Source organism: Delphinapterus leucas, chromosome X, assembly GCF_059928025.1.
Source record: "Delphinapterus leucas isolate spDelLeu-1000000601 "Yukka" chromosome X, BTC_Dleu_Yukka2, whole genome shotgun sequence".
Lineage (NCBI taxonomy): Eukaryota > Metazoa > Chordata > Mammalia > Artiodactyla > Monodontidae > Delphinapterus > Delphinapterus leucas.
In genome coordinates, this window is record NC_143150.1 from 124,621,172 (window position 1) to 124,640,764 (window position 19,593).

The 19,593-nt window shown below is 44.9% G+C and overlaps 2 protein-coding genes across 9 annotated transcripts in view; both read right to left on the bottom strand.

The window, feature by feature from the left end:
* Window positions 1-5,627, bottom strand: part of TMSB4X (thymosin beta 4 X-linked) — a 50,317-nt gene extending 44,690 nt beyond the window's left edge. Inside the window, 1 exon segment of the mRNA XM_089904798.1 lies at window positions 5,608-5,627. The gene's annotated coding sequence lies outside the window, so the exon portion shown is untranslated.
* TLR8 (toll like receptor 8) overlaps window positions 1-19,593 on the bottom strand; it is a 41,630-nt gene that overhangs the window by 14,321 nt on the left and 7,716 nt on the right. For 3 of the 8 annotated variants that reach the window (XM_022559820.2, XM_089904795.1, XM_022559817.2), the window contains exon 4: window positions 8,050-8,228. The gene's annotated coding sequence lies outside the window, so the exon portion shown is untranslated. Of the gene's footprint in view, window positions 1-1,277; window positions 1,431-5,607; window positions 5,721-8,049; window positions 8,229-19,593 lie in introns of those variants that run through there. The other 5 variants (XM_022559819.2, XM_022559821.2, XM_089904796.1 and 2 more) reach the window with 3 other exon arrangements.

Consider the following 19,593-nt stretch of genomic DNA (forward strand, 5'->3'; position numbering starts at 1 on the left):
ACACAAGCAAAAAGAAAAGACAAATCACAGACACAGCAATTGATAGAATCAGGTCTTCTGGCACCTAGGACAGTCGTTGATGCTTTATTTTCTTAATGCAGATCCTGTCTTGTACAGATGCTCAATCCTCCCTCTGCAATTCTGAAATCCTTAAAAATCTGAGCACCAGAAGATTTTCGGGCTTTATCGTAACTTATTTGGCAGCAAAACCTGATCCAAACTGACCTAAGGTTAGTATGATCTTTATTTATCCACTTAGCAGGAGCCCTCTGGTTTCACGGCAGAAATCACCATTGTGCGTAAGCATCAGGGCTGCCGTTGGCCCATCGGAAGTATTCTGTAATAAATCCTGTATGTACCGTCTTCTCTTGCTAAAATACAAACTCTGAGCTTTGACACAATTCTGGCCTACAGGTTTCAGGTAAGGGACCGTGAGTTGATATTTAAGCCTCCTTCACTGGAAACACATTAGCGATTCCTGAATTGTCCTTGGCATATATTAAATCAGAAAAGAGAACGTGGTTGTCAATGGGACCAAGTTATGACTTTCATGGGCCTGAGATACTTTGGCCCTCATGTGCCCCTTCCTCCATAAAAAAAAGAAATAGTAAAAATTATATTTTATGAACACGTTGGTATAAAGACAAATATAATCCAGGCTGGAATATATTCATTCTTTTGCTGATTTTTAAAAGAAATTAAAATCTTTGCTTGTAGCATCATGGGCCCGAGGTCCTGTGTCTTCTGTGCCTAAAGTGAGATTGGCCCTGGTTGTCAATGATGGCATCTTGGGGCTCAGATCAGGTCCCCAGAAACTAGACAAGATAAGTAGGAGACACTTACTGAAAAGCAAGGTAAATATTAGATTGGGAGAGGCTGAAGGGAAGGCCGAGGGTTGAGTGTAAGTGGCAGGAAAGAGGACCAGAAAAGGAGAGTGTTGCAGGTTGAATTATGTCCCCCCAAAATGACATGTTGACGTTTTAGCCTCTACACGTGAACGTGATCTTATTTGGAAATAGGGTGTTTGCAGATGGAATCAAGTTAAAATGAGGTCGTACCAGACTAGGATGGGCCCTAATTCAATGACTGATGTCCTTATAAGAAGAGGGAAGTGTGGACACAGACACACTTCGGAAAGAAGACCATGGGAAGATAGAGGCAGAGATTGGAAGGATGCAGTTACAAGCCAAGTAACGTCAAGACCTGCCGGCCACCCCAGAAGCTGGGAGAAAGGCATGGCCCAGATTTTCCCTCTCAGCCTCCAAGAAGGAACCCACCTTGTTGACAACACCTGGATTTCAGACTTCCGGCCTCCAGAATTGGGAGAGGATAAATTTCTGTTGTTTTGAGTCACCAGATTGGTGGTACTCTGCAACAGCAGCCCCAGGAAACAGATGGGAAAAGCAGAGAGCAGGGGAGTAAGTGCTGACCGGTGGAACCCACTGCTGAGACAAGTTCAAGCTGCCAGAAAAAGCCCTTTGGTCAGGCCAGTGAGCTCAGTGCATAGCACACCCTGCTAAGGATGACTGGGTCTACATGGTCTCAATCTTTCGCTGGTGCTGCCTTGGAACACACAGAAAAAAAAAAAATCAAGACCCATTTCTTTAAAGAAAGCATATGGGGCTGCCCTGGTGGCGCAGTGGTTGAGAATCTGCCCGCTAATGCAGGGGACACGGGTTCGAGCCCTGGTCTGGGAAGATCCCACATGCCGCGGAGCAACTAGGCCCGTGAGCCACAACTACTGAGCCTGCGTGTCTGGAGCCTGTGCTCTACAACAAGAGAGGCCGCGACAGTGAGAGGCCCACGCGCCGCGATGAAGAGTGGCCCCTGCTTGCCGCAACTAGAGAAAGCCCTTGCACAGAAACGAAGACCCAACACAGCCAAAAATTAATTAATTAAAGTACCCTTAATTTTAAAAAAAAGAAACCATATGAATCACACGCAAAAATGCAATTTGCGGGCTTCCCTGGTGGTGCAGTGGTTGAGAGTCCGCCTGCCGATGCAGGGTACACGGGTTCGTGCACTGGTCTGGGAAGATCCCACATGCCGTGGAGCGGCTGGGCCTGTGAGCCATGGCCGCTGAGCCTGCGCGTCCGGAGCCTGTGCTCCGCAACGAGAGAGGCCACAACAGTGAGAGGCCCGCATACAGCAAAAAAAAAAAAAAAAAAAAAAAATTTGCTTCACTTCCTGCACCCTGCCGAATATATAGCATTGCATGCTACTGAGGAAGTAATTTCACAACCGTTTTTCTGGTTTCCACGGCAAATCAGATCTTTGGTTGGGTCCATGGTATACGATAAGCCCATCATCTCCTTCGGGCTCTGAGGGAACCAAACGGCACAACGAAAACAACCTATCTCAGTCCCCACCCACATCTTCCTTTTCACCTTGGGCCCCAGTGGACACCAAAAACATAACTGTGAAAGGCCAGTGCGGTTTCAGGAACAGCTCAATAAAGCCTGCCTTAGCTGAGTGCACCCTGGGAGTCAGAGTGAGCCCAGGAGCCACGCTCAGAGCCCAGCCCATGGGGCGAGAGCTGTAGGCAGGGCAGAGACCACAAGTGTGGGGTGCAAAGGCAGCAAACCCCACCATGCAAGGCTAAACTAAACCCTGCAGGTTTTACCATAACACAATCTAGGGTGAAGGTGGTCTGTGAGGCATCTAAAGCTGCCTTCCTGGAACAGACAGCTTTTTATCTTTTCACACCCCTTTCCTAGCCTGCAAGCAGCGATGTTGCAAAGCTGCCCCCTCCCTCCTCCCTCTTCGAAAGCTTCCTTTCCTAAGAGGTGATTTGCCTCAGACCACCTCCCCAGTTGCACCCCTTCCTCAGAATAGAGCCTGCTGATGCCCCCCTGACATGAAAGGATCAAGGGTACCTATTGATTGTAAAATGTGATGAATCCGTCCAACTGAATGACTTCGCTGTTTGAGCATGACGCAGGATTCCACCAGAACTAAATGTTTGCCAAACTGGAAATATTTCTAATTTTTCATGGGTTCTGATGTGTTTGCAGTTGATATACTGATATTATGTATATTGATATATTGATATTATTGATATTATGAAAGTACATTAATAAAGAAATGGCTGGGCACACAGAATTTGTCGCCTTACATGAAATTTACAGTTAATAATAGAAACTTGACTTGATCCATTCCACGTTTGATGGATTCACTAACAGCTCTGGAAGACAAAAGAAACCACTACCACATTAAATGCACGTATCAATTTCACACGCATAAAAATATGAAAAATTATGCTGCTTGAATTCCAGAAAATACGGGAGCGTGCGTTTGTTGAGTGCTTTATCATGAAGCAAACACTGGGAGCACAAGTCATGCATTTTCTTGTCTGAGCTTCATAAAAATCAGTGAGGTGGGTGCTATCATAAGCCCCCATTTTACAGACATGGAACCTGAGGCTCAGAGGCTCATCTACCCAAGGTCACTTAGATGGTAGGTGGCAGACCGGAAAATTGAGCCTAGAGGTACCCACGTAGTTAACAAATTGGTACCAAGTGGCTGGTTGGCAGTGATCTGGTTTCAATTTTTGGCAGAAACACCAAAGCCATACCTGGAACCTTCTGGAATTAAATGCTGGGGGTATTACCCACCTTGCCTTTCCACCGATCAGTCTAACAGAGAGCACTTCCAGGTGCTCTGTAATTCCACAGAACAACTGGAAATCCACTGATTCTAGACATATTCACCAGCTAGCGGCTCTTCGTAACCACCTGAAGAGTCAACACAGCCTGTATTGCTAATGCCGATCGAGAACCATGGGTTATGCGTTTAAATGTACTGTGTCTGCATAGCCCTGAATAGTTCTAAATTGGGGATAATACTTTAAAAAATAACAAATCCCTCAACTCCATTTAGTAACTCAGTTGAACTCAAATGGTACTTCACTGGAATGACATCCCCCTCAGTAGACCCCAGAGGCGATGCTGAGACACACAAATAATATCCAACTGAGTTTCCAAGCCTGACCCTGGGTCATGACGTCCTCCCCTGCGAGACATACCCTGATACGGTCAGTCTGGGTTTCCATGGGACTGCCTTCTCTCTCATCAACCCCCGTGCAGTTTGCAGGACTATTACACGAAAGAATGAGAAGCAGAATGAAGAATGGACTTGATCAAGTGCCCTCGCCCTGATCCACTGCCTCGGCTTTTCAGATAAGGCATACAAGGAACTTTGATTTTGCTATCTGGAATCAAGCTAAGGGGCTAATGAATAAGCTTTGGGTCTTCCTGGAGGCCTTGTCAGCCCCTAAAAAAGTCTGTGCTCCTTAAGGAAAGGACCAAAAAAGCTGTTCAGATGCTGCCCGAAGACAGTGGCCCTCAACTTCAGCTGCCCATTGAGATACCTGGGAAGTTGAAAAGCTACGAATGCCCCAGCCCACTCCAGAGATGCTGATTCCATTAGTCTGTGGTTCAGCCTGGACAGCGGGATTTTTTAAAGCTCACTCTGTGATTCTAGTATACAGTCAAGGCTAAGAACCTCTCTCCCCGAGGCCAGGAGTCGGCTAGGTTCTTGCCTTCCACCCTCATCAATGACGGGGGCGGGGGGGCATTTTCCCAGTTTAGTTTTATTTTATCTTATTTCCACTTTCTTATAATACAATTATATTGGCTATCACAGCAGTTTACAAATATCAAGTCAAAACTGGATACGTTCAAATGCAATTCCATCTATGTCAATGGACCTGCTGGCCTAATTCCTTATGAGCCCTTGCAGTCATTTTGTAAAGCATCAATTTCAGGGTAGACTTAATTTACTTTCAAGGTCTATAATGTGCATTCACTGGATACAAAAAATGAACTTCAAGAACTTATATATACATTAAATACTGGTAAAAAAAATAACTCCAAGAACTTCAATAAGCACTAAACGAGCGTGGAAAAAAAGATACTAAGGTAAATGTGGGATGGGAGTCTCTTGAAATCAGTCTTTGCAATGGCTCTTAAATCTCATTCAATTTTCTAGAAAACATACCATTTTTAAAAAATTGTAAAGATTGAAAAATTTTCAATCTGACAGTTCCTGACGCTAACAAAAGCTGACCACCTGCTATGTCTAAACACTATAGAATATGATTACGGAAATACTAACCTCTTTACTTAAAAACTCTGAACAAAAAAGTAGCAATTATGAATACACATTAAGCTCCTGGTAGTAGATGAAGTTTGGACTTTGCCCAGGCACTAGCAAGCGACCCGGAGTGAGCCAAGAGAGGCTGTCCTTTTCTGTGCAAAGAGCAAAGGACAAACACCTCCCCACCTGCTTTACCCCCAGCCCTTTCACTCTAGATGAGGATACCATTTCTGGCAGGACCAGAAAGTCATACCCCAGTTCAATTCCTAACTTGGAATTTGCTTCTTTTCCTCTTGAAAATGATAAGACCACTGCATTTGATTTTTGAAATTTCCTGCACACTGGACCACTCTGTCTACATTTAGAGTTGCCCCAAGACTTCGCCTTTTTATATTGACTTGCCCATCCATCACTTTCTTTGGTCACACCATTTGCCACCAAACCCTATTTCGGGGTCAGAAATCCTCTATTTTCTTGGAAAGCTTTGTTAAAAGAATAGAAGGAGCTTACCACTCTTCTGGGGTCGTCCTTCCTAATTGCTCATTCTAGAACCTGCAGTGCTGCGGAGTGGCACCCGCTGTGCTACGGGCGCACATGGACAAAGAAACTAACCAACTTCCTAAAACTGGCCGCTTTACCATCAGCAGAACCTCGCCTGTGGTTTGCAAAAGCTTATGTGGGAAGAAGGGAACTTGTGATTTCGTAACTGTTGCCAAATCATTTATTAACTATGCTGTAAAATTTCAAAACTGAAATGGGGGCGTGTAGGAAAAAGTCATTTATAAAATGATTTAAATATAACCCGAGCCAGATCGATCCGGTGCATTTTTGTTAGTTTGGGTTTATCTGTGTGTATGTGAGGGTGGGTGAGGGGTGGCTAAAAGGATCCTCAGCAAAATGTTAAGAGCAGTGAGCTCTGGGAAGCAGGACTGGGGGGAAATGAGGGAGAAATGGGGAAATTTTTCCTTTTCCTTAAAAAATTTTAGTGTCTTTTCTTCAACTTTGCCACAAATGTGTACTTGATTTAGGATTGCACAAACTCATTTTTTCTCATAGAATTCATGGATGTAGTTCAATAACATCTGCACCGCTTCGTCTTTGTTCCACACATTTCCAGGACAGCACGTGGTGAGGTGGGCATGGGTCCCTCACCAGGCAGTGGCCACAGGGTGTGCATCTCCCTCCTGGGTGTCCCTGCACCTCGGCCAGTACCCGGCACATATTATAAGCTCAATAAATGTCCACTGAATGAGTGAGTGAATGGATGAGCAGAAGCATGAGGCAGGAAAATTTAATTTCCTGATTTGCTCTGATAAGTCAATTGGATTTTAAGCTCTCACAGAGAAGGCCCTGGAAGGTTTAGCCACAAGCAGGAGTCAGCAAACTCCAGCGTGTGGGCCAAATCTGCCCAGGGAGTAGAGAATGATTTTCACACATGAACATCTGCCATCGATCTGATGAGACAGAACACTAACTGTAAACTCCAATGAGGCAAAAAGTTAGCATCCCCCCACCAAAGAATCCCATTCTTCTCATTATTAGGCCTATAGCACAAAAACTGCATTTGATGATTAATGTTTTAAATGTTATCAATGAAATAATTGTGTAATGTGCTTTTCTCTTATTCTATAAGGACCTACATAATGCCCTCAATTGGCCTCTTGGCCTGCAAAGCCTAAAATGTTTACTTTACAGAAAATATTTGCTGACACCTGGCCAAAACAATAGTCTAGAATGGGATATAATGTGCTTCATATTGCCTTCCTCTCCTTGAACTGGAGGAAACCACATTGGGGACAGGGTGGTAGGGACTGACATTTTCTCTTTCTCTCTCTCTCTCTCTCTCTCTCTCACACACACACACACACACACACACACACACACACACACACACATTATTGTTATCATTTTTCCCTCAAGCCCTTGGTCTGCCTCTCTTGCATAACCTCTGTAAGACAATGTACGGGCTTTGAAAACCCTCTAACCACTGGTCCCTCAGGTGATTCAAGGCGTGACACATGGTGTGGGAAGGGATTCCTATGACGTCAGAGAACACGGCCCGTGGCTTCGTGAGCTCACCAAAAACCTGGGTAATAGTCACCTCAAAGACCTCATCTGGCCGCCACGCAGCCTCTTGCTTTCTCTTGAAACATATGCTTGGAAATAAAGTTTAAGAAAGTAAGTCAAAATGACCAATATTGGAGTAGTGGAAAGCGATCAGCGTTTCTAGAAAAGCCAGACACACAGGGCCTGGCCTTCAGGCCACAGAATGTCGGCCAATCGTAGACCAGGCAGCTGGGATCACATAAAGCATGGCGCACACTTGGGTTATACTTGCCAACAGTCCAGTGCCCATGCCAGGCAAACAAGAAAAACGAGCTACTTAATTAAAATCAAATGAGCCATCACAGGTTTTTCCACAAAGCCAGTAACCATAAAAGATGAAAATGAAAATGGAATTGACACCAGGTCAGGACAGTCACCGCAAACCAGAAGTTTAGCCCATGTGGAAAGCGGTCCGAAGATCCGGCCCTCTGCCCAAGCCCAGAAACTGGCTATCAGGGGCCCAGTCTGCTCTCCCGGCCCTGCCCTGTGAGGGCACAGGGCTCCGGGCAGCTCTTCCCTGGTTCTTCCCTTTGCCATCCACGCTGACTCAAATCTTTATTTCGAAATGGAGATGATCGGTCATCAAGTGCTTCCACCTAGCAAACCTACCAGACAGCACGCACTTCCCAGATGCACAAACCACCCTCTGGGGTGCTTGAGCCTCTCTGAGCCTCAGTCTTCTCAGCTCTCAAATGGGGAGAAGAATAACAGTATCTTTCTCTTACGGTGGCTTTAAGGATTAAATCATGCTTGCGGAACCCTTAGAACAGTCCCTAACAGAGTGAACACTCAACTAGCAGAGCTAGGATTATTGTTACTACTCTCATTGTCATGGACTTCACTCACCTCTAGGCTGTTTCCCGCAGTAGGCCGGGAGGGCCACTCAAGGCGCTGGCTGTGACCCTTTCCTCTGGCGTCAATGAGCACCACTGCACTCGTAGGGCCGCAGATGGCTTCAACCCATCAAGGCTGCAGTGAAATCCCGTGTGTGGACATACCGTGAAACCCTGGACATGGCTCAAGACCTAGAACAACATCAGGGGCTGGGAATCAGTTGTTTGTCCAAAATAATCAACATGAAATACAAAAAAGGCTAAAGCAGAAGGGGTGTTGTGAAAGAAACATTTCTCAAGCAAAGGATTTCGATGAAGAAATACACAAAAGGATTCCTCTACACAAGGCCAGATCTGATATGAGCCTGTCCTGGTTTTAAACTGAGGTGTAGAGCTCCTGAGGGGACAGCAAGCTGCCTTTTCCGATCAGCGCAGACACAGGTGACATGGGCCGCCGGAAGCAGGTATCGTCGGTCTCCTGGTTCTCCTGCTCTGGTTCGCTAAATCCTGAGCCCCGTAACCCACTTGCCCTGACTTACTCCTACCCCACTGCGTGCATCCCCACTGCAGAAGTTCTTGTCCATCTGTACTATCATTTCTCGTTTCAAACAAAAGCTTAAAGTGTTAGTCTATACAATGCCTCAGTACCCATTAGAAAATGGCAGCCTTCTGGATGCAAAAGTTTGCTGAACGCACTCTTCCTGTGGGCTGATGCAGCCTCAAATCAGGGCACAGAGCTACATAAGAGGAGGTAGGGCTGGATTCCAGGCTCACTTGGTCATATGGCCAACTACCCTTGAGCAGTGGACAACCTGTGCAACTGTACACGGTGGCCCAGCTAAACCAAACTGAAACTCATTTCATCATGATGAATGGGACCATATCCTTTCAATAGCACCCCTGACTACCCAGAAACAGGGACAAGGCAAGGTCCCTGTAGTCCTCTGCAAATTCCCTTCTTGAGTCAGTCACAGGTTGCAGATCAGTTATCTGAAAACCTCGATCTTTCCATCAGTTGAAACATCTTCCTGTGTTTCCTGACGTCAGTGTCCCCCCGATGATGGGCCAAGACATCAAAAAACCCAGAGCACTCTACAGGTGGAAGGGCCCCTTATTTCATGGATGAGGGAACCAAAGCCAAAGGTCAGGAGTGCAACGGTGCTGGAGAGGACTCTTGGAATTCTCACTGCTCCACTTCTGCTTTTGTGTTCTTTCAACTTCTCCCTTCGTGAACGCCCTAAGTGAAGAGCCCAGCAGTATCAAGTACTCCATCAAAATTTTGAGAAGACGATGAGGGTGGGTTTTCTGGTCACATCAACCTTTTGTTCTTACTCCCCACCTCTTTTATTAAAATCTCATCATTATCATCAAGTTTCTCTTTCCAGTGACAGATTGTGTATACACCAACATTAATTCTTGCTGCTCCAGGTCTGCCAAAGCACATTTAGGTCTTGACAGATGTCCCTAGATCAAACGGGATGAGTGAAGCAGAAAAGCCCCCACTCGAGACACAAACATCCTCCTCCCTAATGAAAACTGAATAAAGTATGGTGTTTAATTGATAATAATGTATCAATATTGGTCTGTTGTGACAAAGGTACCATAATCATATAAGATGCTAACGATAGGAGAAACTAGGCGTGGGGTACACAAAAACTCTGTGTACTGTCTTTGCAACTTTTCTGTAAATGTAAAACTATCCTAAAATTTAAAAGTTTATTTAAATATTAAAAATAAGTGACTATGTAAACTGAGGAAGGTTAAGATTCTCTCCATATGTGTCTCTATATACAAATATATGTAAAATAAAATGTGAACTTTCTTGCTCAAAACAAGAAGAGGAAAGATAAAGCTGTTTTCAGAGGATCAAAAGCAGAAGGTGTGGATACTCATGATGTGTCCAGAAAGCAATGAACACAACGAAGTGGGCCATCGTGGTCCTTATCTCAGTCCTGGTTACTTGCACAGGGCCTGGCATACAGTAGGGACTCAATAAAAATTCCTTGTTGAGTGAAGGTGATGGAAGTAGAGCTACCAAAGAAGCCAGACAAAGAGCAGTCCAAGGAAGAGGCAAACCTGGACCAAACAGTACTGGGAAAAACAGAGAGAAGAGGATGGTTCTTCTAGAATGAAGCTCTTAACACCTCAGCCACTGCCCTCCACCCTACCTGCTTACAAAAGCTCTCCAGAGGATTTCCCATTGCCTTCAATATAAGGTCTAACTTGCTTAGGATCACCAACGGGACCCTTTCTGATGAGCTCTGTCTCCCTTCCCAGCTCTTCAAGAGCCAAGCCCCCCTCTGACCCAGCACTCGTCTTTCAGACACGCTTGCATTTCCCCTTCCAAGTCCTGCTCATGCACCCCTCTGGGCGCACGCTCACACTGCCCCATCTCACCAACTCTGAGATGCGTGTCTGAATCAGCCCCACTCATGGCTGGGGTGGACCTCCTGCTCTGTGCTCCCAAAGGGCCAAGCCATCCTCTGCTTCCCTCTTTCAAGGCTCTTATCATTTATTAATTGACTAGCCCGTGCCCCACTCTGGATGGGGGCTCCCTAAGGACAGGCATTTTATCATTTTATCCTTGAGCACCCACCTCAGTGGCTGGGGGATAGTAGAAGCTAAGCTCAGTGTTTTGGGAGTAAAGGGAGGGAGGGATGAAGAGACAACGGAGGAGGGTGGGAGGGGAAGAAAGGGTGTGTTTCGTAGCCATGGCTGACCCTTAAGCAGAGCTTACTATGTGCCGGGGATTTTTCCTTGATTAATTTCTTTACCTCTCCCAGGAACCCTGTGATGGAGGGACTATTATTCCCAATTTATTCCCAATTTTCATACGAAGAAACTGAAGCACAAAGAGGTTAAAAAAGTCATGTTCCTGGAGGAATCAGGCTCCCTGACTTCAGACTATACTACAAAGCTACAGTAATCAAGACAGTATGGTACTGGCACAAAAACAGAAGGAGAGATCAATGGAACAGGATAGAAAGCCCAGAGATAAACCCACACACATATGGTCACCTTATCTTTGATAAAGGAGGCAGGAATGTACAGTGGAGACAGAACAGCCTCTTCAATAAGTGGTGCTGGGGAAACTGGACAGGTACATGTAAAAGTATGAGATTAGATCACTCCCTAACACCATATACAAAAATAAGCTCAAAATGGATTGAAGACCTAAATGTAAGGCCAGAAACTATCAAACTCTTAGAGGAAAACATAGGCAGAACACTCTATGACATAAATCACAGCAAGATCCTTTTTGACCCACCTCCTAGAGAAATGGAAATAAAAACAAAAATAAACAAATGGGACCTAATGAAACTTCAAAGCTTTGGCACAGCAAAGGAAACCATAAACAAGACCAAAAGACAACGCTCAGAATGGGAGAAAATATTTGCAAATGAAGCAACTGACAAAGGATTAATCTCCAAAATTTACAAGCAGCTCATGCAGCTCAATAACAAAAAAAACAAACAACCCAATCCAAAAATGGGCAGAAGACCTAAATAGACGTTTCTCCAAAGAAGATATACACACTGCCAACAAACACATGAAAGGATGCTCAACATCATTAATCACTAGAGAAACGCAAATCAAAACTACAATGAGATATCATCTCACACCAGTCAGAATGGCCATCACCAAAAAATCTAGAAACAATAAATGCTGGAATGGGTGTGGAGAAAAGGGAACACTCCTGCACTGCTGGTGGGAATGTGAATTGGTTCAGCCACTATGGAGAACAGTATGGAGGTTCCTTAAAAAACTACAAATAGAACTACCAGATGACCCAGCAATCCCACTACTGGGCATATACCCTGAGAAAACCATAATTCAAAAAGAGTCATGTACCAAAATGTTCATTGCAGCTCTATTTACGATAGCCCAGAGATGGAGACAACCTAAGTGCCCATCATCGGATGAATGGATAAAGAAGATGTGGCACATATATACAATGGAATATTACTCAGCCATAAAGAGAAACGAAACTGAGCTATTTGTAATGAGGTGGATAGACCTAGAGTCTGTCATACAGAGTGAAGTAAGTCAGAAAGAGAAAGACAAATACCGTATGCTAACACATATATACGGAATTTAAGGAAAAAAATGTCATGAAGAACCTAGAGGTAAGACAGGAATAAAGACACAGACCTACTGGAGAACGGACTTGAGGATATGCGGAGGGGGAAGGGTGAGCCGTGACAAAGCGAGAGAGAGGCATGGACATATATACACTACCAAATGTAAGGTAGATAGCTAGTGGGAAGCAGCCGCATAGCACAGGGAGATCAGCTCGGTGCTGTGTGACCACCTAGAGGGGTGGGATGGGGAGGGTGGGAGGGAGGGAGACGCAAGAGGGAAGAGATATGGGAACATATGTATATGTATGACTCATTCACTTTGTTATAAAGCAGAAACTAACACACCATTGGAAAGCAATTATACCCCAATAAAGATGTTAAAAAAAAAAAAAAGTCATGTTCCTCTGGCTCCAGAACTGTGCTCTTAACCACTATCCAATATTCTAACTATGCACAGGATCGCAGGGACTTATAAAAAGTCGCCTAATCTGGCAAAGAGAAGATTATTGGTGACACTCAAGAAAGTAGTTTTGAGTGCGGTAGAATCAAAAGCTGGGTTCTAAGGGGCTGAACAGTAGCGGAGGATGAGACCAAACATGACCACCTCCCAGCACCAACCCCAGCACACCAGAGGAACTTTCCAGAAGGAGTGCACTGATGACCATTATCTCGGCTCCAACTCCACCGTAAGCATGGACCCATGAGCCAGGAAGCAGGTTTCTCTGCAGTCTTAATCCAATCTTTCCCAATGGTCCCTCTCAAAAGCTGTGGACCTCAGTCCTGCTCTTCAGTTGACGTGACCGCCCTTCACTCCTTGAGAAGGGCCTATGCCTTTCCCAACTCTGCAGCCTCTTGCTGCGCCTGTAGAGGTCTGTCCTTGCCCCACCTCACCCCAGCGCTGTGAATCACAGGAGCTTGCATTCTGTGACGGGTGGGTGCCTCTTGGCCGTGAGCATTTGGGGCACAGCTGTCCGTGTCCTGCCCATCTCAACTGGCACCCACGTGGCCAGGCCCACCCAGCAGATGTGCGCTCTCCGTATTCAGTCCCCAGGCCCCTCCCTGCCTCGTGGCATTTCGTCTCCTCTGTGCCAGGCACCCACCTAAGGCACTACCCATGTACATTTCCCATTGTGTTTTGGTGGTTATTAAAATCTCCACTTTTAGAGAAGGAAGCATGCTTGCAAAGGTTCAGTAATTCGCCCAAATGAACCGAAAGCTCTGTAGAGCTTGTCACATTCTGCCCTGGATTATATTTTGGTAGGTCCATCTTATATCCTCTATCAGACCGTAAACCTTTTGAACCCAAGTGCTGTTTTTTTCCGGCCACGCCGCAAGGCTTGTGGGATCCTAGTTCCCCAACCAGGGATTGAACCCGTGCCCTTGGCAGTGAAAGCACAGAGTCCAAACCACTGGACTGCCACAGAATTCCCCCAGGGGCTGTTTTATTTGTCCAGCTTGGCCCTGTATACTTATCGGTTGACAAATGTTGGTGAAAATGAATGGGGAGCACAGAGGATTATATTAGTAGAATTAAGGGACGTTTATTATATGTAAATCTTTTCTGATTATAATATTATCAATATTACATAGTTCTAAACATTCAAATTCAGGAATGTACAACATAGATGAAAGCCCTCCAAATTCCACTCCTCAAAGATCATGACTATTAACAGTTTGGTCCATGTTCTTCAAGATTTTTTCTACGTATGTACTGACATATCATCACAAACTATTCTTTTACAAAAATGGGATCATATGATATACACTGCTCTTTACCACTTTTTTTCACCTAGCACTATTTTAGATATATAGATCTGTCTTATTATTTTTGTTTTGTTTTGTACCTTAATAGTTATGTTATATACATTGTATGGACATAGCAATTTATTTAATGACTCTCCTACTGACTGACACTTGGGTGTCCTAAATTTTTTTTATTGAAGTATAGTTGACTTACAATATTGTGTTAGTTTCAGGTGTTTTACTTATAATAGCCAAGACATGAAAGCAACCCAAGTGCCCATCAACAGATGACTGGCTTAAGAAGATGTGGTATAGGGACTTCCCTGGCGGTCCAGTGGTTAAGACTCCGCGCTTCCACTGTAGGGGGCATGGATTCGATCCCTGGTCAGGGAACTAAGATCCCGTGCATGGTGTGGCAAAAAGAAAAAGATGTGGTGTGTGTATACGTGTACACACACACACACACACACACACACACAGACACGCTGGAATATTACTTAGCCATAAAAAAGAAAGAAATATTGTCTCCTGAATGTCACAACAAACATCTTTGGAGGGAAAATAATTTTAGAAGAACCACGTTCTGGTGAGGAGAAACGCCAGCAGGATGGAAGAGAGTGATTATGCCACAGATGGAGCACATCTGATGAAGCAAGTAGGCAAAAGGGCGTGAACCAGGAGCGGGGGTGGGTGGACTTGTAACTTAGGAAGGGGAAGAGGAAGGGACAGCTAAGGGAGGGCCACCACTCCTTGCAAATAGGATAGGCTGTTTGTGGAAAGAATCTTGGTTTTGTGAGCTGGTGCGGAGGACAGTTACATACAATATATTTTGATGTTGAGGGGAGGGGATTTGAAGAAGTGCACGTCAATGGGTCTCCAATTTCTTTGTCATTGATGTAGGAGGTGAGGTTGGGTACTGGGGGGGAGCGCGGCTGGTGGGGGGGGCGGGTATCAATACTAGAGGCTGAGAACACGCGAAAAGATTTGGGGGACAGCCACTTAATTCACATAGATGAGGGCACTCTGAAAGCACGAGAACATTCTCTTAGGTTTGAGGCCCCGGGCTGGGTATGGAGAGGAAGACTCCAGAAGGTCTTAAATGGATTCCTCACAATCCCCAGGACCCCTTCTTCCCTCTCCGCACCCCAACTTGTCTTTCTTTCCTCTTTCCTTCAAATCCTCTTTTCCCAATCTTCATCTCTCTCAACGTGGGGCTTTTAGAGTTGGAGGAAACCATTTCTGTTTCTCCCTTTCTGGATCTGCCACCTCCAAGGGACTTCAGAACCGCCTTCAGGGTCAGAAATTACTTCTGCAAGACCCAGCCCATGGCAAAGGAGTTAATAACCATCCTGCCACCAGGTGGCGCACCCTACCCAGTATTTCCCTTCCTGAACAGGCAGAGGAGTCCTTTTTGTGTGATATACATGGGATAAATTGAGTATAAAATTTTACACTGCTGCAAAGGTTAATAAACTACACATGTATAGGGGCTTCCCTGGTGACGCAGTGGTTGGGAGTCTGCCTGCCGATGCTCGGGAGGATCCCACATGCCGCAGAGCGGCTCGGCCCGTGAGCCATGGCCGCTGAGCCTGCGCGTCCGGAGCCTGTGCTCCGCAACGGGAGAGGCCACGGCAGTGAGAGGCCCGCGTACCGCAAAAAAAAAAAAAAAAAATTTACACATGTATAAAGGTCTTATTCTTCGTTTGGGGGCCCTTTCAGGTTAGGACAATCCAAGCTTCCAAATAAAAACAAATTTTATTCATAATTTGCCCTATGGGTCTCAAAGGTTTAAGATGCAAGAAGAGCAAAACCATGAAGCTTTTGCTCCCCCATTTGGGAATAGATAGAAAATTTTAACTAAGTAATGAGCTAGAGAAGTGTCAATTTCATAAGTTACGAAAGATGTGAAATAAAGCTCAGACTTCCCTGTATCTATTCTAAATCCACTTACTGAGTTAGATTTTGAGAAAACAAAACAAAACCAAAACAAAACCAGATTACAAAAGAAATATTGCCAGGTGGAAAATGTTCCAAGAGTAGAACAGGTATCCGGTGCGAATGTCAGTCTACCAACTGCTAGCTACACAAAGACAGCTTCATTTCCTATGATTCGAGTTCGTTTCTAGCCCTGAGCTTTCATCCTACCTGACTCTTCCGAAGGTTAACTCAGACCCTTGCCTCCCAGGAATTGTACACAGTTTCCGGCTCTGCTGTAGTGACACACAGGGGTGTGTCTTCATCTTCCACATGAAGTTGGCAGGTCCCCTCTTTTCTCTGAATCAACAGGCCTCCCCAGCCCTCCCATTCCCTTCCCTCTCGGCTTCTCTCTCCAAAAAAAGGCGGAGAAGCAACCTCGCCTTTTGCCATTCCTGGAGACCCAGATGTCCCTGAGTAGCTTTACCTTCACAAACCCCTCATGATCCCCTAAGACTATTAGGCTTTTAGAAGACAAAACCCCAAGAACTCACTTACCCCGCACATGTCCCCCGAGGCAATGGGCACAGAGCTTAAGGTCAGCGTGAATGGGAATGAAGGAAAAGGAAAGAAAACAGATGACAATCTCAAAGATGACTGAGCCTCCCAGTGCGACCTTAGCCCCTAGGGCACGGCTTTGCAAGGGTTTGCATCTAGATCGCGTGCATTGGGATCTTCTAGCTCTTATTTAAAATGCAAATGTCAGGACTCAAGAAACTCAGGAGCTCGAGCGCAGAGCCAATGAAGTTTGAGGACCACTCAGTAGCATCAGCAGCCCCCGGGCCCAGCTTGTTAGAGATGCAAATTCTCAGGCTCCAACTTCAGACCTACCGAATCAGAAACTGATGTGGGACCCAGCAATCCGAGGTTTAACAAGCCCCTCAGGTGACTCTGACGCACGCTCAACTCTGAGAACCGGTTGCCTACATATTGGAATCACCTGCAAGATTTCAAATCCAAACGCCCAGGCTCTCCCCCAGACCAATTAAATCAGAAGCTTCATTGGTGGGGCCCAGGCATGGGGATTTTTGAAGAACCTCAGGTAATTTCAACGACAGCCAAGATTAAGAACCACCGTAGCAAGTGGGGAAACAGATCTGAATCACCAGGACTGTCTCACAATAAATATCTCCTCCCTTCTGGGATAGCATGGTATTGTCCCCAGCCTGAGACTCTCTGCAGTTGTAGCCCTTGTTATTGATGGGACAGGGTGGTCTTACACCTGTGTGTTTGCATGGATTAAACCCTTAAATATAGGACTTAAACCCGTAAAACTCCTTGAGGAAAACATAGCAAAAAACCTCCTTGACACTGGTCAGTGTTTTTTTGGATATCACACCAGAAGCACAAGCAACAAAAGCAAAGATCAGCAAGTGGGACTACATCAAACTAAAGAGTTTCCGCACAGCAAAGAAAAACGTCGGCAAAATGAAAAGGCAATCTATAAAACAGGAGAAAATACTCGCAAACCATTCATCTGATTAGGGGTTAATATCCAAAATACATAAGGAACTCGTACAGCTCGATAGCAAAAAGCAAACAGTCAACTTAAAAATGGACAGAGGATCTGAATAGACGTTTTTCCAAAGAAGACATACAAATCGCCAATAGGTACATGAAAGGGTGCTGGGCATCAGTAGTCATCGGGGAAACACAAATCAAAACCACAATGAGATAACCCCTCATACCAGCTAGAATGGCCATTATCAAAAAAAACAAGAAATAACAAGTGTTGGCGAGGATGTAGACAAAAAGGAACCCTTGTGCACTGTTGGTGAGAATGTACATTGGTGCAGCCACTATGGAAAACAGTACGGAGGTTCCTCAAAAAATTAAAAATAGAGTTACCATATGATCCAGTAATTCCAGTTTTGCGTATTTATCCGAAGAAAACGAAAACACTAATTTGAAAAGGTATCTGCACCCTCGTGTTCATTGAAGCATTGTTCACTCTAGTCAAGATATGGAAAAAACCTAAGTGTCCACTGATGGATGAATGGATAAAGAAAATGTGAGATATATATATACAGCCATAAAAATGAAGCAAATTCTACCATTTGGAACAACACGGATGAACGTCTAGGGCATTATGCTAAGTGAAATAAGTCGGACAGAGAAAGACAAATACTGTACGGTGTCTTTATAGGTGGAATCTAAAATAGTCAGACTCAGAATCAGGGAGTAGAATGGGGCGAGGGTGGCACTAAGGCCAACGGGAAGATGTTAGTCAAAGGGTACAAACTGTCAGTCGTAAGATGAGTAAGCTCTGAGGATCAAATGCACAGCATGATGATCACAGTTAATAAAACTGTATCTCACACTTGAAATTTGCTGAGAGTAGATGTTAAGTGCTCTCACCACACACTGCCGGAACTGGTAGCTACTTCAGGTGACGGATGTGTGGTGATCATTTCACAGTATACACATATATCAAACCATCACATTGTACACCTTCAATATATACAATTTTTATTTGCCAATTATGTCTCAATAAAATTGGGGAAAAAAGAAAAAGAAAACCGCCCGTCTAGAGTAATACACGTCAACAGCACGTCCACTGATAGAAACACAATTAGTAAAAATATTAAGATTCTCTTTACACCAAACTATACTAAATATTCTTCTTTTATGAAAGCCAATTAGTTGCAAACACATGTGCATTTGTTCATGGGCACTAACCGCCTGCATGAAAGTATAAAGTAACGGCTGTACTTGAGACTTTAATAAAATCATGAAATTCTGAAGCCATCAAGTACCTTGAAAACAGGAGTGCAACCAGAGTTCTGATTTATGAGTTTGGAAATTGCACTTTCCTGTTTAAATATGTGACATGTTCAACCATATGTGGTTCCTTTGAATCTATTTATAGACACTAAGTATATTTAAGGCAGTCACATGTAGCAAACCGGTTGTAGATACAATTGCACAGCATCTTGCTTCCTCTCCTTCACTACTAAACTAGCTTAGAGACTTACCTAAGTCTCTGTTAGCAGACTTTAATGCGTGTGTAGGAATCGCCTGGGGACCTGGGGCTCTTGTTCAAACGTACGTAGATTCTGATTCAGGAGGTTTCGGGGGGGGACCTGAGACTCTGTATTTCTAACAAGCTTCCCGAGGGTCACTTCCATTTCTCTCAATTAAATGGACACTTTGCAGTCCTCATCTTCATCTCAGTGGCACGTGACGCCGTCCTCATCATCCTTGCTTCCTTGATTTCTTAGACACTGCTCTCCTCGTTTTTCTTCTCTCTCTGTCTCCTCCTTTTCATTGTCCTTTTCAGGCTCATCTTCTGCCAGCTGCGAACAATTAGAATTCTTCAAAGCTCAATTCCCGTCATCTTTCCATTTACTCCATACCTTGCCCTTAGCTCAGTGGTTCTCAACTGAGGGGAGGTGTATCTTGTCCCCCAAGGGACGTTTGGCAGAGTATTTGTAGTTTTCACAACTCCAGGGGAGGGGAGGGAAGGGGAGATGCTCGTGGCGCCTAGTGGGTAGAGGTTGGGGATGCTAAATACCCTACAATGCACAGGACAGCTCTCCCCTCAAAAGCTCCCCCCCCAACACACAGACACCTCATCCCAATAAAGAATGCTTTGTCAGTAGCGCTGAGGTTAATAAGGGCAGTGCTTCTTAAACTGTAAAATGCCTGGCAACCACCTGGGTCTGTTGCTGAAATTCAGATTCTGATTTATCAGGTACAAAGTGGGGCTTTTCTAAGGAACTCCCAGGAGGCGCTGACGATGTTGGTCCAGGGACCAC